Raw genomic sequence first — 23,395 nt, 5'->3', positions numbered from 1 at the left:
GGGTTCCAGACTGGTGCTGCATACTCCAGTATGGGCCTAACATACACAGTGTACAGTGTCTTGAACGATTCCTTATTAAGGTATTGGAACGCTATTCTCAGGTTTGCCAGGCGCCCGTATGCTGCAGCGGTTATTTGGTTGATGTGTGCCTCCGGTGATGTGCTCGGTGTTATGGTCACCCCAAGGTCTTTCTCCCTGAGTGAGGTCTGTAGTCTTTGTCCACCTAGCCTATACTCTGTCTGCGGTCTTCTTTGCCCCTCCCCAATCTTCATGACTTTGCATTTGGCATTACTGGACCACATGTCCAGCCTCTCCAGGTCTCTTTGCAGTCCTGCCTCATCCTCGTCCGATTTAATTCTTCTCATCAACTTCACGTCATCTGCGAACAGGGACACTTCAGAGTCTATTCCTTCCATCATGTCGTTCACATATATCAAAAATAGCACTGGTCCTAGAACTGACCCCTGTGGGACCCCGCTCGTAACAGGCGCCCACTGTGATACCTCTTCACGTACCATGACTCGTTGCTGCCTCCCTGTCAGGTATTCCCTTATCCATTGCAGTGCCCTTCCTTTTACGTGTGCCTGATCCTCCAGCTTCTGCACTAATCTCTTGTGGGGAACTGTGTCAAAGGCCTTCCTGCAGTCTAGGAAAACGCAATCTACCCAACCCTCTCTCTCGTGTCTTACTTCTGTTACCTTGTCATAAAACTCCAGGAGGTTTGTGATACAAGATTTGCCTTCCATGAACCCATGCTGGTTTTCATTTATAATCTTGTTCCTTTCCAGGTGTTCGACCACTCTCCTCCTGATAATCTTCTCCATGACTTTGCACACAATACATGTCAGAGACACAGGTCTGTAGTTTAGTGCCTCGTTTCTGTTTCCTTTCTTAAATATGGGGACTACATTAGCTGTCTTCCATTTCTCAGGTAGTTGCCCAGTTTCAAGGGATGTGTTGAAGATTGTGGTTAGAGGCACACACAGCATCTCTGCTCCTTCTCTAAGGACCCATGGGGAGATGTTGTCCGGTCCCATCGCCTTTGAGGTGTCAAGGTCACTTAAGAGCTTCTTCACCTCCTCCTCAGTTGTTCGCATGTCATCCAACACTTGTTGGTATATTCCCTCTTGATGTTCCCTTCTGTTCTGTCTTCCCACAGCCCTTCCTGTCTCTACTGTAAAAACTTCATTAAATCTCCTGTTCAGCTCCTCACATACCTCCTGATCATTTCTTGTGAGTTCTCCACCTTCTGTCCTTAATCTGATCACCTGGTCTTTGACTGTTGTCTTCCTCCTGATGTGGCTATACAACAGTTTCGGGTCAGTCTTGATTCTCGATGCTATGTCATTTTCATACTGTCGCTGGGCCTCCCTCCTTACCTGTGCGTACTCATTCCTGGCTCTGCGACTGATCTCCCTATTTTCGTGTGTTCTCTGCCTTCTGTACTTTTTCCATTCTCTATTGCACTTTGTTTTTGCCTCCTTACACCGTCGGGTGAACCAGGGGCTTGTTCTGGTCTTCCCGTTGTTACTGTTGCCCTTGGGAATGAACCTTTCCACTGCCTCCTTGCATTTTGTTGCTACATATTCCATCATTTCATTTACTGGCTTTCCTGCCAGTTCTCTGTCCCACTGGACCTCCCACAGGAAGTTCTTCAACCCTATGTTGTCTCCTCTTTTATAGTCAGGCTTTTTCCATTCTACTCCTGTTATTCTCTCCACTTGCAGCTCTACTATGTATTCAAAGCACAGAACCACGTGGTCGCTAGCTCCTAGGGGACTCTCATACTTGATGTCTTCAATGTCTGAGCTGCCCAGGGTGAACACAAGGTCCAATCTTGCTGGTTCATCCCCCCCTCTCACTCTGGTAGTGTCCTTAACATGTTGGTGCATGAGGTTTTCCAGCACCACGTCCAACATCCTGGCTCTCCATGTTTCGGGACCCCCATGTGGCTCCAGGTTTTCCCAGTCAATCTCCCTGTGGTTGAAATCCCCCATAACCAGCAACTTTGCTCTGCTGGAGTGAGCTCTTCTTGCCACCTCAGCAAGTGTGTCCACCATTCCTCTGTTGCTCTCTTCATATTCCTCTTTTGGCCTCCTGCAGTTCTGTGGTGTATATGTATGTGTGTATATGTGTGTGTGTGTGTGCAAAACAAGTCACAGAACACAAAACACAAAAATACTTCCCGTTAAGGCACACCATCACTTAGAATTTGAAGGTGAACAGAAGAATCATTATCTAGTCATGCTATGTAAGACAATTTGCTTAATAAAATTGGCAAGCTGAAAGTGACACATTTCAGCACAGTTTGAAACCGATCAGACAAATCATTTCCCACAATTGATCTGATTCAAACAATTCCAAGATATTTAGTTAACTGTTTTAGTAAAATTTCAAATTTTCACTTGGACTAAACTTGTGTGGTAGCATCATTCTTATAGAATGAATCATCAGTAATATTTTGAATCCAATCTGAAGAAGCATTCTTTAGGTATGAATGAAAAATGAAAATCACTATTTATTCAATAAAATTGGCAAATTGGGATTAATGTCAGTCACTAGCAGCGTGAGTCACGTGATCAGAGAACCACACCAGTGGTGAAAATTTGATTCCGATCAAATGAGTCATTCTCCAGTTATGGCGAGGATTCCAAAGATTCCAAGTTATTTATTATTTTACTACGTCAACAAATCTATGTCAACAAATCTACGTCAACAAATCTACGTCAACAAATCTACGTCAACAAATATGCCAACACGTAAACGAAATTTAACAAGTACTGTCCTGTCCCTAAGATGCAGCAGCCACTAAATACTGAAGCCGTTTTAAGAGAGTTAAAATGAACATTATTTTTAAGTGATTTAACGAGAATAAAAATTTCATTCTAATTTACACATGAAGAGTGAAGTGTGCACGTACACGTGTCAGTTTCATTCTCCGCCTTCGTTAGTTTTTAGGGAATTCTTTTAACATTTGATGCTCCTTCACTGAGGGCTTTGGAATTTATCGAGCCGTTGCGGGATGCTGGGAATGGTTTCAGCAATATTGATCACGTGGTACTCAAGCATCCCCTATTTTTCCAAGAATTTAGTCCTCGTTACCGTACACTAGTAGAAAAAGAGATTGAGAAATGCAGTATAATGCGACACCTTATCGACAACGTTTCTCTCACAGTGAGCTTTATCAAGTCACAGGCAGATCTTTTGGTTTGTGATATGATAAAGCTCACTGTGTGGTTACCTGCAGGTTACCTGGAGGTTATTCCGGGGATCAACGCCCCCGCGGCCCGGCCCATGACCAGGCCTCCCGGTGGATCAGGACCTGATCAAACAGGCTGTTACTGCTGGCCGCACGCAGTCCAACGTACGAGCCACAGCCCGGCTGATCCGGCACTGACTTTAGGTATCTGTCCAGCTCTCTCTTGAAGGCAGCCAGGGGTTTATTGGTAATTCCCCTAATGCTTGATGGGAGGCTGTTGAACAGTCTTGGGCCCCGGACACTTATGGTGTTTTCTCTTAGTGTACCAATGGCGCCCCTACTTTTAATTGGGGGTAACTTGCATCGCCTGCCCAGTCTTTTACTTTCGTAGGGAGTGATTTCTGTGTGCAGATTCGGGACCATTCCTTCCAGGATTTTCCAAGTGTAGATTATGATATATCTCTCTCTCTCTCCTGCGTTCCAACGAGTAAAAGTCAAGTGCTTCCAAGCGTTCCCAGTAGTTAAGGTGCTTGACAGAACTTATACGTGCAGTAAAGGATCTCTGTACACTCTCTAGATCTGCAATTTCACCTGCTTTGAATGGAGATGTTAATGTACAGTAGTATTCCAGCCTAGAGAGAACAAGTGATTTGAAAAGGATCATCATTGGCTTTGCATCTCTCGTTTTGAACGTTCTCATTATCCATCCTATCATTTTCTTTGCACTTGTGATCGTGACACTGTTGTGATCCTTGAAAGTGAGATCCTCAGACATTACTACTCCCAGGTCCCTTACATTATTTTTCCACTCTATTGTATGGCCGGAGTCAGTAGTATACTCTGTTCTAGTTATTATCTCCTCCAGTTTTCCATAACGGAGTAGTTGGAATTTGTCCTCATTGAACATCATATTGTTTACCGTTGCCCACTGGAAAACTTTGTTTATATCTTCTTGGAGGTTAACCGCGTCCTCAGCAGATGACAGCCTCATGCAGATCCTAGTATCATCCGCAAAGGATGATACGGAGCTGTGGTGTATATCTCTGTTTATGTCAAATATGAGGATGAGGAATAAGATGGGGGCGAGTACTGTGCCTTGTGGAACAGAGCTCTTCACTATGGCAGCCTCCGATTTAACTCTGTTGACCACTACTCTTTGTGTTCGATTTGTTAGGAAGTTGAAGATCCATCTCCCCACTTTCCCAGATATTCCTTTAGCACGTATTTTGTGATACATGTGAGTGATACATTGCCAATAAAAATAGAAGTATGCTGCATTTGTAAATCTTTTTCTATCGTATTATTATTTTATGCAGTTTTACTCCACCGTGAGGATCGGATGCGGCGTTCTCGAGTAGTGAGCCATATAAAATCGAAAAGTTCGAGAGAGGAAAGAAATGAAGAAAACAATCAGATAACCTCTTAAGGATCTCCCCCCCCACTCTTCGGGGATAATTTATATTAACTAAATGTCATTAAGCTTTGGGGCACTGAATCAATAATTAAAAATTATAAACAGTAAGAGAAGAAGATATTATTATGAATATATCATAGTAGAAAGACAAGGAGCGGGTATTTTATACACACATGCACTCTGATATTTTCACTGGAAGGGCCCTGGAGAACGACGAGCAAGAGAAGTCCAAATTGTATGACACTGTGTGTCGTTCTCGCCCTCGAGAGCGAGACATCAGCATTCATTGAGCACAACGGAGCATCCTCAGAGGGTCGGGCTGCGTCAGAGGACTGCATCATTGGAATAATTGTGTAGGAGTCGTGCTATTGGACAAATACATCTGCAAATTGAGGATAGACTTCCAGTCTGCCTGTGACGTGTGCCGAGTGCGTTATAATTTATTCAACGTTCATCACACACCCACCGGCATACTCTCTCGACTGGCGTACTGGCAGTTCGGAATACAGCAATTCTGGGGCCCCACTGCTGTAGTAATTGTCCAGTTCAGTCAACAAATAGTACGAAAGTTGACCTACCGGCCAAGGTGTTGCCGTGCCTGGCCTTCTGGCTGTAGGTTAGACACTCACTTAAGCTGGTCCCGTCCACTCATATTTTCACTTGTATTCGGCAGTGTAATCTACTGTTAAAATTGTTTTTTTGCTCTCTGTCCTATTGTTATATTGCCAAATTAAGTTTGTAAATACTGCAAAAAGTGGTGAAGGAATATACGAATAAATAAATAACTACCTCCTCTGTGTTTGTCTTGAAGTTTATTGCCAGCTTGTTCTTTGACTTTTGACTTTGGTTATAGATAATTGCAACAGGCTTTGGATTTCCTACCTGCGTTCATAATACTGCCTTAATTAGTCTAAATACCATGATCATTCGTTTGGATAAAATATACACGAATTCTTCGTATTTTGATGGTTAGGAAAGGTTTTTACGCTCTATTTTTATGTTACAACTTCTCGAGTACTGTCATGTATCACCCATGGGTAACAGAATTTTTCTTCCTCTAGTTTCTTTTTCACTTCGCTAATAACACAAAAATGCCTCATCCGAGGGGATTAAAATTTTCCACGTAGGTGTACGGTAACCAGGACAAATATGACCAAAGTTGTAGCACCCATTGCCAGATATCTGGAATGGGTTTGGTAGCTTTCCAGGTCCTCATACTGACATATTATTATATATTATGATACATTATGTCCTCATTCTCGGGGTTTTGACTGGTCTTCTTGGTCAGTGGACGAAGATAAAGTGGACGCTAGAGTGAAGAGTTCAGTGAGTGAATAATATAATATCTTAATATGTAAATATAATATCTTAAGATGTAAATAAACATCTGCAGAATAGTAAAATATTTCATAACCGATCACAAGGATAAATGTTTTCCCGATCGAATTGTGTGCCAAAATTTTTTGCTAGATGTTATGTATAATGGTTCAAAGAGAGTTTTTGTTGACATGCTGATAATGTTGTTAAACATAGCTGTGGTTCATGGTAAAGTGAAGCTTCAGTCTTTACTAATTAGTAACTGTGCTGTTTGATGGTAAGCGCTAGCTCCTGGCACTCAAAAGAAGGCAGCAACTAAACACAACAGAGATAATTAGTTTCAGAATCTGTATGTCTCATATCTCCCCTCCAGGCTCCCCTCACTACTCTCCCCTCCAGGCTCCCCTCACTACTCACCCCTCCAGGCTCCCCTCACTACTCACCCCTCCAGGCTCCCCTCACTACTCACCCCTCCAGGCTCCCCTCACTACTCACCCCTCCAGGCTCCCCTCACTACTCACCCCTCCAGGCTCCCCTCACTACTCACCCCTCCAGGCTCCACTCACTACTCACCCCACCAGGCTCCCCTCACTAATCACCCCTCCAGGCTCCCCTCACTACTCACCCCTCCAGGCTCCCCTCACTACTCAACTACTCACCCCACCAGGCTCCCCTCACTACTCACCCCTCCAGGCTCCCCTCACTACTCACCCCTCCAGGCTCCCCTCACTACTCACCCCTCCAGGCTCCCCTCACTACTCACCCCACCAGGCTCCCCTCACTACTCACCCCACCAGGCTCCCCTCACTACTCACCCCTCCAGGCTCCCCTCACTACTCACCCCTCCAGGCTCCCCTCACTACTCACCCCTCCAGGCACCCCTCACAACTCTCCCCTCCAGGCTCCCCTAACTACTCTCCCCTCGAGGCTCCCCTCAATACTCTCCCCTCCAGGCTCCCCTCACTACTCACCCCACCAGGCTCCCCTCAGTACTCACCCCACCAGGCTCCCCTCACTACTCACCCCTCCAGGCTCCCCTCACTACTCACCCCTCCAGGCTCCCCTCACTACTCACCCCTCCAGGCTCCCCTCACTACTCTCCCCTCCAGGCTCCCCTAACTACTCTCCCCTCCAGGCTCCCCTCAATACTCTCCCCTCCAGGCTCCCCTCACTACTCACCCCTCCAGGCTCCCCTCACTACTCACCCCCCTCCAGGCTCCCCTCACTACTCACCCCTCCAGGCTCCCCTCACTACTCACCCCTCCAGGCTCCCCTCACTACTCACCCCTCCAGGCTCCCCTCACTACTCACCCCTCCAGGCTCCCCTCACTACTCACCCCTCCAGGCTCCCCTCACTACTCACCCCTCCAGGCTCCCCTCACTACTCACCCCTCCAGGCTCCCCTCACTACTCACCCCTCCAGGCTGCCCTCACTACTCACCCCTACAGGCTCCCCTCACTACTCACCCCTCCAGGCTCCCCTCACTACTCACCCCTCCAGGCTCACCTCACTACTCACCCCTCCAGGCTCCTCTCACTACTCACCCCTCCAGGCTCCCCTCACTTCTCACTCCTCCAGGCTCCCCTCACTACTCACCCCTCCAGGCTCCCCTCACTACTCACCCCTCCAAGCTCCCCTCACTACTCACCCCACCAGGCTCCCCTCACTACTCACCCCTCCAGGCTCCCCTCACTACTCACCCCACCAGGCTACCCTCACACTTTCAGGCTCCCCTCACCCCTCCAGGCTCCCCTCACCCCTCCAGGCTTCCTTCACTACTCACCCCTCCAGGCCCCCCTAACTACTCACCCCTACAGGCTCCCCTCACCCCTTCAGGGTCCCCTCACCCCTTCAGGCTCCCCTCACCCCTTCAGGGTCCCCTCACCCCTCCAGGCTCTCCTCAACCCTCCAGGCTCAACTCACCCCTCCAGGCTCCCCTCACCCCTCAAGGCTTCCCTCACTACTCACCCCTCCAGGCTCCCCTCACCCCTCCAGGCTTCCCTCACTACTCACCCCTCCAGGCTCCACTCACCTCACCAGGCTTCCGTCACTACTCACCCCTCCAGGCTCCCCTCACCCCTCCAGGCTCCCCTTACCCCTGCAGGCTCCCCTCACCCCTCCAGGCTCCACTCACCCCACCCGGCTCCCCTCACCCCTCCAGGCTCCCCTCACCCCTTCAGGCTTCCTTCACCCCTCCAGGATCCCCTCACCCCTCCAGGCTCCCCTCACCCCTCCAGGCTCCCCTCACCCCTCCAGGCTCCCCTCACCCCTCCAGGCTCCCCTCACCCCTCCAGGCTTCCCTCACACCTCAAGGCTCCCCTCATTCCCCCAGGTTCCCCTCACAACTCCAGGCTCCCCTCACCCCTCCTAGCTCCCCTCACCCCTCAAGATTTCTCTCACTACTCATCCCTCCAGGCTTCCCTCACCCCTCCAGACTCCCCTCATTCCTCCAGGTTCCCCTCACACCTCCAGGCTCCCCTCATCCCTCCAGGCTCCCCTCACCCCTCTTGGGTCCCCTCACCCCCCCAGGGTCCCCTCACCCCTCCAGGCTCTCCTCACCCCTCCAGGCTCCCCTCACCCCTCCAGGCTTTCCTCACTACACACCCCTCCAGGTTTCCCTCACCCCTCCAGGCTCCCCTCACCCCTCAAGGCTTCAATCACTACTCACCCTTCCAGGCTCCCCTCACCCCTCCAGGTTTCCCTCACCCCTCCAGGCTCCCCTCACCCCTCTAGGCTCCCCTCACCCCTCCAGGTTTCCCTCACCCCTCCAGGCTCCCCTCACCCCTTCAGGCTCTCCTCACCTCTCCAGGCTTCCCTCACCCCTCCAGGCTCTACTCATTCCTCCAGGCTCCCCTCACCCCTCCAGGTTTCCCTCACTACTCACTCCTTCAGGCTCCCCTCACCCCTTCAGGCTCCCCTCACCCGTCCAGGCTCCACTCACCCCTAAAGGCTCCCCTCACCCCTCCAGGATTCCCTCACCCCTTCAGGCTTCCTTCAGCCCTCCAGGCTTCCGTCAGCCCTAAAGGCTTCCCTCACCCCTCCAGTCTTCCCTCACCCGTCCAGGCTTCCTTCACCGCTCCAGGATCCACTCACCCCTCCAGGCTTCCCTCACCCCTCCAGGATTCCCTCACCCCTCCAGGATTCCTTCACCCCTCCAGGCTTCCCTCACCCCTCCAGGATTCCTTCACCCCTTCATGCTTCCCTCGCCCCTCCAGGCTTCTTTCACCCTCACCCCTTCAGGCTCCCCTCACCCCTCCATGCTCCCCTCACCCCTGCAGGCTTTCCTCACTACCCACCCCTCCAGGTTCCCATCACCTCTCCAGGCTCCTCTCACCCCCCCAGGCTTCCCTCACTATTCACCCTTCCAGGCTCCCCTCACCCCTCAAGGCTTCCCTCACTACTCACCCTTCCAGGCTCCCCTCACCCCTCCAGGCTCCCCTCACCCCTCCAGGCTCCTCTCACCCCTCCAGGCTCCCCTCACACCTCCAGGCTCCCCTCACTCCTCCAGGCTTCCCTCACTACTCACCCCTCAGGCTCCCCTCACTCCTTCAGGCTCTCCTCGCCCCTCCATGCTTCCCTCACCCCTCCAGGCTCATTCCTCCAGGCTCCCCTCACCCCTCCAGGTTTCTCTCACTACTCACACCTCCAGGCTCCTCTCACCCCTCCAGGTTTCCCTCACTACTCACCCCTCCAGGCTCCCCTCACCCCTTCAAGCTCCCCTCACCCGTCCAGGCTCCACTCACCCCTCCAGGCTCCCCTCACCCCTTCAGGCTCATTCCTCCAGGCTCCCCTCACCCCTCCAGGTTTCCCTCACTACTCACCCCTCCAGGCTCCCCTCACCCCTCCAGGTTCCCCTCACAACTCCAGGCTCCCCTCACCCCTCCAGGCTCCCCTCACCCCTCCAGGCTCCCCTCACCCCTCCAGGCTCCCCTCACCCCTCCAGGCTCCCCTCACCCCTCCAGGTTTCCCTCACTACTCACCCCTCCAGGCTCCCCTCACCCCTTCATTCTCCCCTCACTCGTCCAGGCTCCACTCACCCCTCCAGGCTTCCCTCACCCCTCCAGGGTCATTCCTCCAGGCTCCCCTCACCCCTCCAGGTTTCTCTCACTACTCACCCCTCCAGGCTCCCCTCACCCCTCCAGGTTTCCCTCACTACTCACCCCTCCAGGCTCCCCTCACCCCTTCAGGCTCCCCTCACCCGTCCAGGCTCCACTCACCCCTCCAGGCTCCCCTCACCCCTACAGGATTCCCTCACCCCTTCAGGCTTCCCTCACCCCACCAGGCTTATTTCACCCTCACCCCTCCAGGCTTCCCTCACCCCTCCAGGCTTCCCTCACCCCTCCAGGATTCCCTCATCCCTCCAGGCTTCCTTCACCCCTCACCCCTCCAGGCTCCACTCACCCCTCCAGGCTTCCCTCACCCCTCCAGGATTCCTTCACCCCTTCAGGCTTCCCTCACCTCTCCAGGTCTCTTTCACCCTCACCCCTCCAGACTCCCCTCACCCCTGCAGGCTTTCCTCACTACTCACCCCTCCAGGTTTCCCTAACTACTCACCCCTCCAGGCTCCCCTCACCCCTCCAGGCTCCACTCACCCCTCCAGGCTCCCCTCACCCCTCCAGGATTCCCACACCTCTTCAGGCTTCCCTCACCCCACCAGGCTTATTTCACCCTCACCCTTCCAGGCTTCCCTCACCCCTCCAGGCTTCCCTCACCCCTCCAGGATTCCTTTACCCCTTCAGGTTTCCCTCACCTCTCCAGGCTTCTTTCACCCTCACCCCTCCAGACTCCCCTCACCTCTGCAGGCTTTCCTCACTACTCACCCCTCCAGGTTCCCCTCACCCCTCCAGGCTCCCCTCACCCCTCCAGGCTTCCCTCACTACTCACCCTTCCAGGCTCCCATCACCCCTCCCAGTTCCCCTCGCCCCTCCTGGCTCCTCTCACCCCTCCAGGCTCCCCTCATCCCTCCAGGCTCCCCTCACACCTCCAGGCTCCCCTCACCCCTCCAGGCATCCCTCACTACTCACCTTTCCAGGCTCCTCTCACCCCTCCAGGCTCCCTTCACCCCTCCAGGCTCCCCTCACACCTCCAGGCTCCCCTCACCCCTTCAGGCTCTTCTCACCCCTCCAGGCTTCCCTCACCCCTCTAGGCTCTACTCATTCCTTCAGGTTCCCTTCACCCCTCTAGGCTCCCCTCACCCCTCCAGACTCCCCTCACCCCTCCAGGTTTCCCTAACTACTCACCCCTCCAGGCTCCCCTCACCCCTCCAGGTTTCCCTCACTACTCACCCCTCCAGGCTCCACTCACCCCTCCAGGCTCCCCTCACCCCTCCAGGATTCCCTCACCCCTTCAGGCTTCCCTCACCCCACCAAGCTTATTTCACCCTCACCCTTCCAGGCTTCTCTCACCCCTCCAGGCTTCCCTCTCCCCTCCAGGCTTCCTTCACCCCTCAACCCTTCAGGCTCCACTCACCCCTCCAGGCTTCCCTCACCCCTCCAGGATTCCTTCACCCCTCCAGGCTTCCCTCACCCCTCCAGGATTCCATCACCCCTTCAGGCTTCCCTCACCTTTCCAGGCTTCTTTTACCCTCACCTCTCCAGGCCTCCCACCCCTTCAGGCTCCCCTCACCCGTCCAGGCTCCACTCATTCCTCCAGGCTCCCCTCACCCCTTCAGGCTCCCCTAACCCGTCCAGGCTCCACTCACCCCTTCAGGCTCCCCTCACTCGTCCAGGCTCCACTCACCCCTCCAGGATTCTCTCACCCCTTCAGGTTTCCCTCACCCCTCCAGGCTTACCTCACCCCTTCAGGCTCCCCTCACTCGTTCAGGCTCCACTCACCCCTCTAGATTTCCCTCATCCCTCCAGGCTTCTTTCACCCCTCCAGGCACTCGTCTCTCCTCAGCCCTCCAGGTTCTTCTCTCCCCTAACACCTCCAGGCACTCCTCTCCCCGCAGCCCTCCAGGTTCTTCTCTCCCCTAACACCTCCAGGCACTCCTCTCCCCTCAGCCCTCCAGACTCTTCTCTCCCCTAACACCTCCAGGCACTCCTCTTCCCTCAGCCCTCCAGGCTCTTCCCTCCCCTAACGCCTCCAGGCACTCGTCTCTCAGCCCTCCATTCTCTTTTCTCCCCTAGCACCTCCAGGCACTCCTCTCCCCGCAGCCCTCCAGGTTCTTCTCTCCCCTAACACCTCCAAGCACTCCTCTCCCCTCAGCCCTCCAGACTCTTCTCTCCCCTAACACCTCCAGGCACTCCTCTTCCCTCAGCCCTCCAGGCTCTTCCCTCCCCTAACGCCTCCAGGCACTCGTCTCCTCTCAGCCCTCCATTCTCTTTTCTCCCCTAGCACCTCCAGGCACTCCTCTCCCCTCAGCCCTCCAGGCTCTTTTCTCCCCTAACACCCCCAGGCACTCCTCTCCCCTCAGCCCTCCAGGCTCTTCTCTTCCTCTCTCTCTCCAGGCACTCCTCTTCCCTTACCTCTCCAGGCACTCCTCTCCACTCACTCTTCTAGGCTCTTCTTTTCCCCTAACGGTGCCCCTAGGCCTGGTTGGCAAAACTCTTGCTTTGCACACTGCATGTCCGGGTTCGATTCCGGACGGGGTGGAAACATTCGTCGCGTTTCCTTGAACTTGTTGTCCTATTCACCTAGCAGCAAATAGGTACCTGGGTGTTAGTCGACTGGTGTGGGTCGCATCCTGGGGGACAAGATTGAGGACTTTAATGGAAATAAGACAGACAGTCCTCGGTGACGCACTGACTTTCTTGGGTTATCCTGAATAACTAACCCTCCGATGTTAAAAATCCAAACAAAATCTATTCTGTTCTATTCTTCCTCATTAGGCTTTCCTCTCCCTTCACCCCTCCAGGCTCTCCTCTCCCCTCAGCCTCTAGACTCTCCTTTCCCCTCACCCCTCTATTCACTCCTCTCCCCTCACCCCTTAGGGCTCTCCTCTCCCTTCACTCCTCTAGGCAATTCTCTCCCCTCACCCTTCCAGGCTCTCATCTTTCCTCACCCCTTCAGGCTCTTCTCTCTCCTCACTTCTCTATTCACTTCTCTCCCTTCACCCCACTAGGCAATCCTCTCCCTTCACCTCTCCAGGCTCTCCTCTCCCCTCACCCCTCCAGGATCTTGTCTCTCCTCACATCTCCAAGCACTTCTGTCCCCTCACCCGTCCAGGCACTCTTGTGCCCTCACCCCTCCAGGCACTCCTCTCCCCTAACCCTTCCAGGCTCTTCTCTCTCTTCACCTCTTCAGGCACTCTTCTCCCCTCACCCCTTCAGGCACTCCTCTCCCCTCACACCTCCAGGCTCTATTCTTCCTTACCCCACCAGGCTCTACTCTCCCCTCACCCACTCACCCCACCAGTGTCTCCTCTTCCCTCACCCAACTACTCTCTCCATTTTTCCTACCTGGCTCACCCCATAATCCACCGATTTGTCCCCTCACTCTACCATAGTTCCATCACTCCGTCATTGTTTTATAACTCCATCACTCCATCACTCCATCACTGTTCCATCACTCCATCACTGTTCCATCACTCCACCACTCCAGGCTTTGCCAATGTTGCTTTTCTATTACAAATCAATACATAGTAACTTTGCTCTCCTAGTATACTGGTATGTTCTTTTTAAGTGTGTACAGTGGCGTGTCTTCCTAGTTCACCACTGCTCCCTCGCACTGGAGCTCACTTCAGGAGAGCAGCCACCGTCATGTTGTACTGCTCAGTGGAGCTCACTTCAGGAGAGCAGCCACTGTCATGTTATACTGCTCAGTGGAGCTCACTTCAGGAGAGCAGCCACTGTCATGTTATACTGCTCAGTGGAGCTCACTTCAGGAGAGCAGCCACTGTCATGTTATACTGCTCGGTGGAACTCACTTCAGGAGAGCAGCCACTGTCATGTTATACTGCTCAGTGGAGCTCACTTCAGGAGAGCAGTCACTGTCATATTGTACTGCTCAGTAGAGCTCACCTCAGGAGAGCAGCCACTGTCATGTTGTACTGCTCAGTGGAGCTCACTTCAGGACAGCAGCCACTGTCATGTTATACTGCTCAGTGGAGCTCACTTCAGGAGAGCAGCCACTGTCATGTTATACTGCTCAGTGGAGCTCACTTCAGGAGAGCAGCCACTGTCATGTTATACTGCTCAGTGGAGCTCACTTCAGGAGAGCAGCCACTGTCATGTTATACTGCTCAGTGGAGCTCACTTCAGGACAGCAGCCACTGTCATGTTATACTGCTCAGTGGAGCTCACTTCAGAAGAGCAGCCACTGTCATGTTATACTGCTCAATGGAACTCACTTCAGGACAGCAGCCACTGTCATGTTATACTTCTCAGTGGAGCTCACTTCAGGAGAGCAGCCGCTGTCATGTTATACTGCTCAGTGGAACTCACTTCAGGACAGCAGCCGCTGTCATGTTATACTGCTCAGTGGAGCTCACTTCAGGACAGCAGCCACTGTCATGTTATACTGCTCAGTGGAACTCACTTCAGGACAGCAGCCACTGTCATGTTATACTGCTCAGTGGAGCTCACTTCAGGAGAGCAGCCACTGTCATGTTATACTGCTCAGTGGAGCTCACTTCAGGAGAGCAGCCACTGTCATGTTATACTGCTCAGTGGAACTCACTTCAGGAGAGCAGCCACTGTCATGTTATACTGCTCAGTGGAACTCACTTCAGGAGAGCAGTCACTGTCATGTTATACTGCTCAGTGGAGCTCACTTCAGGAGAGCAGCCACTGTCATGTTATACTGCTCAGTGGAACTCACTTCAGGAGAGCAGCCACTGTCATGTTATACTGCTCAGTGGAGCTCACTTCACGAGAGCAGCCACTGTCATGTTATACTGCTCAGTGGAACTCACTTCAGGAGAGCAGTCACTGTCATGTTATACTGCTCAGTGGAGCTCACTTCAGGAGAGCAGCCACTGTCATGTTATACTGCTCAGTGGAACTCACTTCAGGAGAGCAGCCACTGTCATGTTATACTGCTCAGTGGAACTCACTTCAGGAGAGCAGCCACTGTCATGTTATACTGCTCAGTGGAGCTCACTTCACGAGAGCAGCCACTGTCATGTTATACTGCTCAGTGGAACTCACTTCAGGAGAGCAGTCACTGTCATGTTATACTGCTCAGTGGAGCTCACTTCAGGAGAGCAGCCACTGTCATGTTATACTGCTCAGTGGAACTCACTTCAGGAGAGCAGCCACTGTCATGTTATACTGCTCAGTGGAACTCACTTCAGGAGAGCAGCCACTGTCATGTTATACTGCTCAGTGGAGCTCACTTCAGGAGAGCAGCCACTGTCATGTTATACTGCTCAGTGGAGCTCACTTCAGGAGAGCAGCCACTGTCATGTTATACTGCTCAGTGGAGCTCACTTCAGGAGAGCAGCCGCTGTCATGTTATACTGCTCAGTGGAGCTCACTTCAGGAGAGCAGCCACTGTCATGTTATACTGCTCAGTGGAGCTCACTTCAGGAGAGCAGCCACTGTCATGTTATACTGCTCAGTGGAGCTCACTTCAGGAGAGCAGCCACTGTCATGTTATACTGCTCAGTGGAGCTCACTTCAGGAGAGCAGCCACTGTCATGTTATACTGCTCAGTGGAACTCACTTCAGGAAAGCAGTCACTGTCATGTTATACTGCTCAGTGGAGCTCACTTCAGGAGAGCAGCCACTGTCATGTTATACTGCTCAGTGGAACTCACTTCAGGAGAGCAGCCACTGTCATGTTATACTGCTCAGTGGAGCTCACTTCAGGAGAGCAGCCACTGTCATGTTATACTGCTCAGTGGAACTCACTTCAGGAGAGCAGTCACTGTCATGTTATACTGCTCAGTGGAGCTCACTTCAGGAGAGCAGCCACTGTCATGTTATACTGCTCAGTGGAGCTCACTTCAGGAGAGCAGCCACTGTCATGTTATACTGCTCAGTGGAGCTCACTTCAGGAGAGCAGCCACTGTCATGTTATACTGCTCAGTGGAGCTCACTTCAGGAGAGCAGCCACTGTCATGTTATACTGCTCAGTGGAACTCACTTCAGGAGAGCAGCCACTGTCATGTTATACTGCTCAGTGGAACTCACTTCAGGAGAGCAGCCACTGTCATGTTATACTGCTCAGTGGAGCTCACTTCAGGAGAGCAGTCACTGTCATGTTATACTGCTCAGTGGAACTCACTTCAGGAGAGCAGCCACTGTCATGTTATACTGCTCAGTGGAGCTCACTTCAGGAGAGCAGCCACTGTCATGTTATACTGCTCAGTGGAGCTCACTTCTGGAGAGCAGCCACTGTCATGTTATACTGCTCAGTGGAACTCACTTCAGGAGAGCAGCCACTGTCAAGTTATACTGCTCAGTGGAGCTCACTTCAGGAGAGCAGCCACTGTCATGTTATACTGCTCAGTGGAGCTCACTTCTGGAGAGCAGCCACTGTCATGTTATACTGCTCAGTGGAACTCACTTCAGGAGAGCAGCCACTGTCATGTTATACTGCTCAGTGGAACTCACTTCAGGAGAGCAGCCACTGTCATGTTATACTGCTCAGTGGAGCTCACTTCAGAAGAGCAGCCACTGTCATGTTATACTGCTCAGTGGAGTTCACTTCAGGAGAGCAGCCACTGTCATGTTATACTGCTCAGTGGAGCTCACTTCAGAAGAGCAGCCACTGTCATGTTATACTGCTCAGTGGAGCTCACTTCAGAAGAGCAGCCACTGTCATGTTATACTGCTCAGTGGAACTCACTTCAGGAGAGCAACCACTGTCATGTTATACTGCTCAGTGGAGCGCACTTCAGGAGAGCAGCCACTGTCATGTTATACTGCTCAGTAGAGCTCACTTCAGGAGAGCAGCCACTGTCATGTTATACTGCTCAGTAGAGCTCACTTCAGGAGAGCAGCCACTGTCATGTTATACTGCTCAGTAGAGCTCACTTCAGGAGAGCAGCCACTGTCATGTTATACTGCTCAGTAGAGCTCACTTCAGAAGTGCAGCCACTGTCATGTTATACTGCTCAGTGGAGCTCACTTCAGGAGAGCAGCCACTGTCATGTTATACTGCTCAGTGGAGCTCACTTCAGGAGAGCAGCCACTGTCATGTTATACTGCTCAGTGGAGCTCACTTCAGAAGAGCAGCCACTGTCATGTTATACTGCTCAGTGGAGTTCACTTCAGGAGAGCAGCCACTGTCATGTTATACTGCTCAGTGGAGCTCACTTCAGAAGAGCAGCCACTGTCATGTTATACTGCTCAGTGGAGCTCACTTCAGAAGAGCAGCCACTGTCATGTTATACTGCTCAGTGGAACTCACTTCAGGAGAGCAACCACTGTCATGTTATACTGCTCAGTGGAGCGCACTTCAGGAGAGCAGCCACTGTCATGTTATACTGCTCAGTAGAGCTCACTTCAGGAGAGCAGCCACTGTCATGTTATACTGCTCAGTAGAGCTCACTTCAGGAGAGCAGCCACTGTCATGTTATACTGCTCAGTAGAGCTCACTTCAGGAGAGCAGCCACTGTCATGTTATACTGCTCAGTAGAGCTCACTTCAGAAGTGCAGCCACTGTCATGTTATACTGCTCAGTGGAGCTCACTTCAGGAGAGCAGCCACTGTCATGTTATACTGCTCAGTAGAGCTCACTTCAGGAGAGCAGCCACTGTCATGTTATACTGCTCAGTAGAGCTCACTTCAGAAGTGCAGCCACTGTCATGTTATACTGCTCAGTGGAGCTCACTTCAGGAGAGCAGCCACTGTCATGTTATACTGCTCAGTGGAGCTCACTTCACAAGAGCAGCCACTGACCTCCACAGAGAAGTCAATGGTCAGTGACGAACCACAGAATGGCCGGCCACGTCTTACGTATCCCTCGGATAACTTTCAATACAAAATAAACGAGAAGTTTACAAAGGAACGTGAAAGGAAAAATTGGAAATGGCAAAACTTAGGCTTTTAGAATATGTATTTCTATTGTGAATTATGGAGACGCTGTCGTGGATACACGAAGCGGTCGTGAAGTGTAATGGATGACGGTGGACAACATGTGTAAGCTGGAGACGAAAGATAATACAGGACATGTTTGTGTATTGTGTGTTAAGTGAGGTTCCAACATGAAGAAGAATGATGTAGAGTACTGCAAGATGAAGAATAAGACACACGTGCAACATCTGGGTATCTTTATTTGTAGATGTTTCGCTATCCAGTAGCTTTATCAATACAAATTCAAGGACGTAATGGGAAGTCTGTAGAGCTATATACAGAAGACGAGATAATCAGCCTCTCAGCCTTGGCGTTGGTGAAGAGCTCCGTTGTCTTGAAGACTGCGGTACTCTTCACCAGCTCCAAGGCTGAGGGACTGATTACCTCACCTTTGTATATAGCTCTACAGTCTTCCCATCATGTCTTTAAATTTGCATTGATAAAGCTATTGGATGGCGATACGTCTACAAAGAGACACCCAGATTCGCACATACATCAAAATTTTCAGATTCCAAAATATCATAAAAACAGACATGTATGTAAGCAAAACACTCGTACGAATTTACAACATATGTGTCTTACTTACATATGTGTTAACTGTCCACCGCAGGAAAACGAACAGTGGAGCAAAGTAAGCATTATAAATACCAGAGGAAAAATGGCGTCTGCAACAAATATCCAGAGAGATTCTCCATATTTTCCCTTTTTATGCAAAATAAAGGCTGCAGCTTCTCCCTACGAATGATAATAGATACCAAGGAAATAAAATTACAGATGGAAGTGAAATTAAAGGCGAGACAATAGCAGAAGTAACTTCCTTGGAACGTCAATTTGCATACAGAAGAGCATGTAGAATTTGCATATGAAGAACATATAGAATTCTCTCGCAATAATTGCCAAAATGCTTACACCATATGCAAATAACCCGCACTTACAAGACTGCAACTTATGACAACGTGAGTTTTTAATGGTCTAAGTATGACCGAAACGTCGTCAGAAATTTCAGCCAAGTAAATGCGGGTTATTTATATATTGTTTCAGCCACGGTATTGTGCTATTTTCTTCTTTACTAACACTACATAATCTTCACAGTGGCCAAAAGAACAATAAAGACGCTTCATTGGTTTACTCTCACCTCACGTTCACTTCTTAAACCCTTTCTTCATTTCCCTTCTCTCCTCGATGTTCAAATCCTTGGAGGTGTTCTGTCAGTTTATTTCCCCAATTCTTGTATTATTCCACTTCCCCATTTATTTTAAACTTCTCACACACCCACATTCTCTTCCTCTCTTATCTTCGTCCATTGACAACAACCCGGAGAATGAATAGTGGAAGAGAGAAGACATAAATGATGTTGACTCAAGGAACTTGGTATCTGCTGTTTGCATTCTTGATTATCATTAATTATTGAACATCAACCTTTCTCTGCAGCAATGTTGCCTCATTCTCACAGAGAGAATGTTGCCTCATTCTCACAGAGAGAATGTTGCCTCATTCTCACAGAGAGAATGTTGCCTCATTCTCACAGAGAGAATGTTGCCTCATTCTAGCAGAGAGAATGTTGCCTCATTCTAGCAGAGAGAATGTTGCCTCATTCTCACAGAGAGAATGTTGCCTCATTCTCACAGAGAGAATGTTGCCTCATTCTAGAAGAGAGAATGTTGCCTCATTCTAGCAGACAGAATGTTGCTATACCCTTGTACAGAGAATGTTGCCTCATTCTAGCAGACAGAATGTTGCTATACCCTTGTACAGAGAATGTTGCCTCATTCTAGCAGACAGAATGTTGCTATACCCTTGTACAGAGAATGTTGCCTCATTCTAGCAGACAGAATGTTGCTATACCCTTGTACAGAGAATGTTGCCTCATTCTAGCAGAGAGAAGTTTGTCTCATTCTAGCTGAGAGAATATTGCGTCATTCTAGCAGAATGTTGCTTCATACTAGCAGAGAAACTGTTGTTTCACCATTGTAAGAGAGAGAAACTGTTGTTTCACCATTGTAAGAGAGAGAAAGTTGTAGAAAATGAAGTTTCGCATTTGAAGTCAGTTTGAAAAAACTTTCACATTGTTAGTAAGCAAATAGAATAAAACTCCTCAATTCCTAAGCGTTAAGCTTTACATACGTTGTGTGTGTGTGTGTGTGTGTGTGTGTGTGTGTGTGTGTGTGTGTGTGTGTGTGTGTGTGTGTGTGTGTGTGTGTGTGTGTGTGTGTGTGTGTGTGTGTGTGTGTGTGTGTGTGTGTGTTTGTGTGTGTGTGTGTGTGTGTGTGTGTGTGTGTGTGTGTGTGTGTGTGTGTGTGTGTGTGTGTGTGTTTGTGTGTGTGTGTGTGTGTGTGTGTGTGTGTGTGTGTGTGTGTGTGTGTGTTTGTGTGTGTGTGTGTGTGTGTGTGTGTGTGTGTGTGTGTGTATGTGTGTGTGTGTGTGTGTGTGTGTGTGTGTGTGTGTGTGTGTGTGTGTGTGTGTGTGTGTGTGTGTGTGTGTGTGTTTGTGTGTGTGTGTGTGTGTGTGTGTGTGTGTGTGTGTGTGTGTGTGTGTTTGTGTGTGTGTGTGTGTGTGTGTGTGTGAGTGTGTGTGAGTGTGTACTCACCTATTTGTGGTTGCAGGGGTCGAGTCCTAGCTCCTGGCCCCGCCTCTTCACCGGTTGCTACTAGACCCACTCTCTCCCCGCTCCATGAGCTTTATCAAACCTCGTCTTAAAACTGTGTATGGTTCCTGCCTCCACTACGTCATTTTCTAGGCTATTCCACTGCCTTACAACTCTATGACTGAAGAAATACTTCCTACTATCTCTCTGACTCATTTGTGTCTTCAACTTCCAATTGTGGCCTCTTGTTTCTGTGTCCCCTCCCTGGAACATCCTGTCCTTGTCCACCTTGTCTATCGCACGCAGTATTTTATATGTCGTTATCATGTCTCCCCTGACCCTCCTGTCCTCCAGTGTCGTCAGGCCGATTTCCCTTAATCTTTCTTCATAGGACATTCCCCTTAGCTCTGGAACTAACCTTGTTGCAAACCTTTGTACTTTCTCTAGTTTCTTGACGTGCTTTATCAAGTGCGGGTTCCAAACAGGTGCTGCATACTCCAGTATGGGCCTGACATACACGGTGTACAGTGTCTTGAATGATTCCTTACTAAGGTGTCGGAATGCTGTTCTCAGGTTTGCCAGGCGCCCATATGCTGCAGCAGTTATCTGATTGATGTGTGCTTCCGGAGACATGCTCGGTGTTATACTCACCCCAAGATCTTTCTCCTTGAGTGACGTTTGCAGTCTTTGGCCACCTAGCCTATACTCTGTCTGTGGTCTTCTGTGCCCTTCCCCTATCTTCATGACTTTGCATTTGGCAGGATTAAATTCGAGAAGCCATTTGCTGGACCAGGTGTCCAGTCTGTCCAGGTCTCTTTGAAGTCCTGCCTGGTCCTCATCAGATTTAATTCTCCTCATTAACTTCACATCATCTGCAAACAGGGACACTTCTGAGTCTAACCCTTCCGTCATGTCGTTCACATATACCAAAAATAGCACTGGTCCTAGGACCGACCCCTGTGGGACCCCGCTCGTCACAGGTGCCCACTGTGATACATCATTACGTACCATGACTCGTTGTTGCCTCCCTGTCAGGTATTCTCTGATCCATTGCAGTGCCCTTCCTGTTATATGCGCCTGATGCTCTAGCTTCTGCACTAATCTCTTGTGAGGAACTGTGTCAAAGGTCTTCTTGCAGTCCAAGAAGATGCAATCAACCCACCCCTCTCTCTCTTGTCTTACTTCTGTTATTTTATCATAAAACTCCAGAAGGTTTGTGACACAGGATTTGCCTTCCGTGAATCCGTGCTGGTTGGCATTTATACTCCTGTTCCGTTCCAGGTGCTCCACCACTCTCCTCCTGATAATCTCCATAATTTTGCATACTATACACGTCAATGACACAGGTCTATAGTTTAGTGCCTCTTTTCTGTCTCCTTTTTTGAAAATGGGAACTACATTTGCCGTCTTCCATACCTCAGGTAGTTGCCCAGTTTCCAGGGATGTGTTGAAGATTGTGGTAAGTGGTACGCACAACATATCTGCTCCCTCTCTAAGGACCCATGGAGAGATGTTGTCCGGTCCCATTGCCTTTGAGGTATCGATGTCCCTTAGCAGTTTCTTCACCTCCTCCTCATCTGTATGTATGTCGTCCAACACTTGTTGGTGTATTCCTTGTTGGTGTCCCCATCTGGTCTGTCCCCCCAGAGTCCTTCCTGTCTCTACTGTAAATACTTCCTTAAATCTCGTGTTGAGCTCCTCACATACCTCTTGATCGTTTCTTGTGAGTTCTCCACCTTCTTTCCTCAGCCTTATCACCTGGTCCTTGACTGTTGTCTTCCTCCTAATGTGGCTATACAGCAGTTTCGGGTCAGATTTGACTTTCGATGCTATGTCGTTTTCATACTGTCGCTGGGCCTCCCTCCTTATCTGCGCATACTCGTTTCTGGCTCTTCTACTAATCTCCTTGTTTTCCTGGGTCCTATGCCTCCTGTACCTTTTCCATTCTCTGTTGCACTTAGTTTTTGCCTCCCTACACCTTCGGGTAAACCAAGGGCTCGTTTTGGTCTTCCTATTATTTCTGTTTCCCTTGGGAACAAAACTTTCCTCTGCCTCCTTGCACTTTGTTGCCACATATTCCATCATCTCGTTTACTGATTTTCCTACCATTTCTCTGTCCCACTGAACCTCCTGCAGGAAGTTTCTCATACCTGTGTAGTCCCCCCTTTTATAGTTTGGCCTGTCCCCTTCAGTTCCTGTTACCTTCTCCACTTGTAACTCTACTATATAGTCAAAACTCAGAACCACATGATGGCTAGCTCCAAGGGGCCTCTCGTAAGTGATGTCCTCGATGTCTGAACTGCTCAGGGTGAACACAAGATCCAGTCTTGCTGGCTCATCCTCCCCTCTCTCTCTGGTTGTGTCCCTGACATGTTGATGCATGAGGTTTTCAAGTACCACATCCATCATCTTGGCTCTCCATGTTTCGGGACCCCCATGTGGCTCCAGGTTTTCCCAGTCGATCTCCCTGTGGTTGAAATCGCCCATTACCAGTAACTTTGCTCTGCTCGAGTGAGCTCTTCTTGCCACCTCAGCCAGTGTGTCCACCATCACCCAGTTGTTTTCTTCGTACTCCTCTCTTGGCCTCCTGCAGTTCTGTGGTGGGTTATACATCACTCCAATGACTACTTTATGTTCTCCGGACTGAATTGAACCTACAATGTAGTCTCTTTCTCCAATCATGTCCATGCCTTCCATTTCCTCAAATCCCCATTGGTGTTTTATGAGCAGTGCAACCCCTCCTCCCCCTCTACTCCTTCTATCTTTCCTCAGGATCTGATATCCTGTTGGGAAGATTGTGTCTGTTATTGTCTCAGCGAGTTTTGTTTCTGTGACTGCTATGATGTCTGGGGATTTTTCACTGATTCTTTCATTCCACTCCTCATGTTTATTCGTTATTCCATCCGCGTTTGTGTAC

This window comes from Cherax quadricarinatus, chromosome 26 (assembly GCF_038502225.1).
Source record: "Cherax quadricarinatus isolate ZL_2023a chromosome 26, ASM3850222v1, whole genome shotgun sequence".
NCBI classification, from domain to species: domain Eukaryota; kingdom Metazoa; phylum Arthropoda; class Malacostraca; order Decapoda; family Parastacidae; genus Cherax; species Cherax quadricarinatus.
This window is presented reverse-complemented; position numbering follows the sequence as displayed.